Source organism: Gossypium hirsutum, chromosome A11 (genome assembly GCF_007990345.1).
Source record: "Gossypium hirsutum isolate 1008001.06 chromosome A11, Gossypium_hirsutum_v2.1, whole genome shotgun sequence".
Lineage (NCBI taxonomy): Eukaryota > Viridiplantae > Streptophyta > Magnoliopsida > Malvales > Malvaceae > Gossypium > Gossypium hirsutum.
In genome coordinates, this window is record NC_053434.1 from 44,587,299 (window position 1) to 44,592,633 (window position 5,335).

Consider the following 5,335-nt stretch of genomic DNA (forward strand, 5'->3'; position numbering starts at 1 on the left):
AATCAACTACAACACATTTTGAATTCTGTAAAATGAGAAATTTGATTCGTAGTGAAGAGTGGTCAGATTAGTCAAACAGTGAAACAGGGGAAACTTTAAGAAAAATCTGGTATTGATTGGCCAAACCTAAAATTCTGGAAATTTTATGGATGGAAGATATACGAGTCTATATTCAGGAAAAATTAACGGAAAGTGATTTGGAGTTTTGTAGCTCCAGTTATAAATAATTTAGTTACTATTGCTCAGGAAAAACAGCTTGTGCTGAATTTGAGATTATGTTGTGAACCTTGATAAACTTGTTTTAGTTGCTCATAAGCTATTGATTAAACCCATACTTGAATTCTAAATCGTGGTATTGTAAGTTTATGAGTATTCGAATATGAAATGATAGTAAGGCCTAATGGCCGATGTGATGAATGTGAAAGTGTATATATATGTGATAAGGCCTAATGGCCGATGTGATGAATGTGAAAGTGTATATATATGTGATAAGGCCTAATGGCCGATGTGATGAATGTGAAAGTGTATATACGTGATAAGGCCTAATGGCCGATGTGATGAATGTGGAAGTGTATATATATGTGATAGGGCCTAATGGCTGATGTGATGAATGTGAAAGTGTATATATGTGATAAGGCCTAATGGCCGATGTGATGAATGTGAAAGTGTATATATGTGACAAGGCCGAGTGGCCAACGTGATGGATGTGAAAGTGTATAAATGTGATAAGTCCCGAAGGGCATTTGTGTCAGTACTATATCCGGGTTAAAACCCCACAGGCTTTATGCGAGAATATTATCACTGATTAATGTCCGTAAGCTTCGTGCTCGTACTATATCCGAGCTCTAAAGACCCGATGACTACGTGTGGGGATTTTGTCCGGGTAAGACCTGATAACTTCGTGTGGAGATTATGTCCGGGTAAGACTTCGTAATAAGAATTGCTTATAAATATATTCAATGCGAAAGGTTAAACAGGTATGTACTCCAAGTTTATATGTGAGCTTGATTTGCACTAAATCATAAGGTAGTTATGTGATGCATACGAGAGCAATCTATGAGACTATTCCTATGATTATGTGACATCGGATCAGTGTGAGGGGTGATGTGAAATCATATGATATATCTATGTCACATGAGCTCACTTTTATGTGAAAGTTTATCTGCCTATTGTATATGATGAGATGTGCGTATTCGGTAAAGGGATAGTATGCCCGAAGGAAGAGTGAAATAAAAATACGAACAACTATGTTATAATTTGATTGTTATCTGTTGACACTGCTTAAAACTTACTAAGCATTGTAATGCTTACTCCGTTTACTCTGTTTCCTCTGTTTTATAGATCTTATTGCGAAGCTACAGGCTCGGGGATCGTCAGCAACTAGTCACACTATCACTATCCACTGTTTGGTACTGCTATGTTTTGGATTATCATATGGCATGTATAAAATACACTAGTGGCGGAGGAATATTTTGGTTAATGTATATAGCCATGCGAAAATGGCTTATATATGTTTGAGCATAATGTTATAATCATTTGGTATGGAATGGTTAATCACTATCATAATTTGTGCTATTTATGCTAAAAGGGCTAGTTGAATCATGGAAACTATGAAGTAGGTAAAGTCTACCTTAAAGGCAGATGCTGGCAGCAGCAGTGATGTAGATTTGGAAAATCACTAAAAATAGTAGGATTGGAATTAAATAATGAATAAATTATTTAAACGAACCTTAATGAATCTATTTTCATAGGAAATTAACGAAACGATCATATAAATAGTATGTTAAGAGATATTCAGGTTCTCGTGAGACAGGGCCAGAACGGTTTCTGGACTCCCTGTTCCGAATTTGGAAATTCATTACAAATTAACCAGAGATAATTAGGAGTCATGCCATATATGTATAGATTCCCCTCTGAGTCTAGTTTCTATAGAAACAAACGGCATCAGTATTTAAGCTCTGTGCAGGGAGATATCCAAGTCGTAATGCGCAAAGGTCATTGTAGTCGATCCCTGTAACATGGGAGACTTTGACTAATAAACTGTATTAATTGGCCCGACCAAAAATTCTAGAAAAAGAGATGTAGATAGCCATATGAGTCTAGTTTCAGGGAAAAATCACGAAACTGATTTTCGAGTTGTGAAACTCAAGATATGATTTTTAAGGTGACAGTGACGCAGTTAGCCAACTGCATGGAAAAAATTTTAAAATGGACTGCAATAGTAAGCGAATTTAGTCTGTGAACCCCTCGTGTCCGACTCCGGCAACGGTCTCGGGTACAGGGTGTTACAGGTAGGTGGTGGGAGAAGGGATTTTCAGCGGCTAGGGTTAGGTATTGGGGGAAAGGGTTGATGAATAGTGGGGGTTTATATATATTTTAGGACACACGGTCATGGGCCATGCCTGTGTGCCCTTATTTCATCCCGTGTGTTTTGGGATTTTCAAATTTAGGCGCGTCTGAAATTTGGCCCACGCCCATGCTCTTTGGGCGTGTTGGTGCACAAAGTTGTGTCCTGCTTTGTTCGCTTCTCCCACGCCCGTGTATATGCGTACGCCCGTGTTATTTTGACAGTATCGACCAAGGCTTCTAGACATGGGCGTCTCGAATGCCTGTTGTTTTGGCAGTTTCACCCAAGGCTTATAGACACGGGCGTGTTGCACGCCCATGTTGTTTTGGAAGGATTGCCCATGGCCATGTAGCACGACCATGGCAATGTATCGAATCCCGTGTTGGGGAAAAATTTTGCTCTATTTTCACACGGCCGTATCGTACTGCCGTGTCTCCTCCCGTGGTATGAACACGGCCTAAGGCACGCCCGTGTGCCTAGTCATGTGGATGTGGGAAACTTGTGTTAAAGGACTCAGTTAGTGATTTAGATGTTAAAAACTAAAATTTAAATAAATCAACACTGTTGTGCTCAGGTTGCCTCCCGAGAAGTGCTTATTTATAGTCTAAGCTAGATTTACCTCAATTTCGTGTGATTACGGTGGATTGAGAAGTTGAAACTCCTCACTTCGGCTATCAGTTTTATCAAAATAAGGTCTGAGTCGAGTATTATTTACCTTAAAAGTTCCGAATATAGTATGTGTTACCTCGACTGTACCATTTGGGAAGATGTTCATTACCGTGAAGGGAGTCGCTCTGTCCCTATTGTGCTCTAGAGTAGCAATTCGGGGGTCATATTCATCTAACAATACTTTGTCCCCAACTTTAGTTTGCTTTGTTTCATGCTTATGTTCATTGTGGTGTCACTTCGATTTTTCGTATGCTTTTGGTTTCTCCTTGACAGGTGTTCGCCATTCATCTAGTTCATCGACCTGAAGTCTTCATTCTTCATAGATGGGTCCTTTGTTGTTACTTGAACATGGCTCATGTATGCTCCTCAAACGTGTTTCCTGCAAAGAAGGTTTCGCTACATGATTAGTATTAGTACCACGATTTATACAACCACCCTCACTATTCGATGTGTTATTCAAATTACAAGCTTGAAGAGCGATTGTTTCATCACCAACACGAATTTGTTCACCTGTGCCAACATCAATAATAGATCTACCAGTTGCTAAGAAGAGTTGTCCTAAAATCAAAGGTATGTTACTATCCTCTTCCATATCTAGAACAATAAAGTCTACTGGGTGTATAAATTTATCGATTTTAACAAGGACATCTTCAATAATACCCCTAGGAAATCTAATGGTTTTATCAGCCAATTGAATGCTCATCCTAGTTTGTTTGGGTTTCCTAAGACCTAGCTGTTTAAACATTTTATAAGGCATAACATTATTGCTCGCCCTTAAATCAGCCAATGCATTATTCACGTTCAAACTATCAATTAAACAAGGAATTGTAAAACTCCCTAGATCTTTCAACTTGTTGGGTAGCTTATTCTGTAGAATGGCTGAGCAAACTGCGTTCAACTCTAAATGCAACGCCTCATTCAACTTTCATTTATTAGCTAAATGCTCCTTTAAAAATTTACATGTGTTTGGCATCTGCAAAAGAGATTCAATAAACGGTAAGTTAATGTGTAATTTCTTTAATAGTTTAAGGAATTTACCAAATTGTTCGTCCATGTGGTCCGTCTCACCTTTACCTTTACTTACCATAATTCCTTGCCTCAGTTCTGGTTCAAGTTCAACTAACTCTTCCTTATCTCAAATGGTAATTGCATTGAGTTGTTCCCTTAGGTTCGATTCAGTATTACTCGGCAAGCTACCTTATGGTTGTTCAGAAACCAGTTTGGTGAGTTGGCCTATCTGGGTTTCGAGCCCTTGAATTAACACTTGTTGATTCTTAAGTACAGTTTCGGTATTCTGAAAATGAGTTTCTGACACCAAGATGAATTTTGTTAGCATCTCCTAGAGGTTCGGCTTCTTCTCATGCTAGTAAGCTGGCTGCTGAAAACCTAGGGGATGTTGTGGCCTTTGATTTCCCTATCCACCCCATGAGAAGTTGGGATGGTTCCTCCAACCTGCATTATAGGTGTTACTGTATGGGTTATTTTGAGATCTAGAATTATTATTACCCATATATTGAACTTGTTCCTCCTCGGTGCTAGGGTTGGAGGATTGATATTCTGTGTGTACTACTCCTCCATTAGAATCGCACCTCATCACTGGATGTACCTGTGTAGAACCATACAAACCGTCAATCTTTTTATTTAAAAGTTCTACCTGGTTAGATAGCATAGTAACCGCATCGAGGTTGAAAACACCGGCTGTTTTTGTCGGCTTTGTTCTCATGACTTGCCACTGATAGTTATTCAGTGACATCTCTTCAATAAATTCATAAGCCTCTTCAGGTGTTTTGTTATTCAAAGTTCCATCGGCAGCTGCTTCGATAAGTTGTATTGTTGAGGGTTTCACACCGTTGAAAAACGTCTGAACCTGTAGCCATAGAGGTAACCAATGGTGAGGGCCCTTTCTCAATAAATCCTTGTATCTCTCCCATGCATCATAGAGTGTTAATAGGTCAATCTACACAAAAGAAGAGATATCATTCCTCAACTTAGTTGTTTTAGTCGGCGAAAAATATTTAAGTAAAAGCTTTTCGATCATTTGTTCCCAAGTAGTGATTGACCCTCGTGGTAATGAGTTCAACCACAGTTTAGCTTTGTTCCTGAATGAAAAGGGAAATAACCACAGGTGAATGGCATCATCAGAAACACCATTGATCTTAAATGTGTCACAAAACTCTAGAAAATTCACCAAATGAGTATCTGGATCTTCATCCTGCAAACCATCAAACTGAACAAACTGTTGTATCATTTGAATTGTGTTAGGTTTCAGTTCAAAACTATTTGCAGCAATAGCAGGTCTAACTATACTCGATTCGGCTC

At 38.8% G+C, this 5,335-nt stretch overlaps 1 non-coding gene across 1 annotated transcript; it reads left to right on the top strand.

Annotated features, from left to right (window-relative positions):
* The first annotated feature begins 4,899 nt into the window (after positions 1–4,899).
* On the top strand, positions 4,900–5,006 carry LOC121210650 (small nucleolar RNA R71). Its single transcript, XR_005905764.1, has one exon. It is a non-coding gene; the product is annotated as a small nucleolar RNA R71 (small nucleolar RNA).
* Positions 5,007–5,335: the final 329 nt, after the last annotated feature.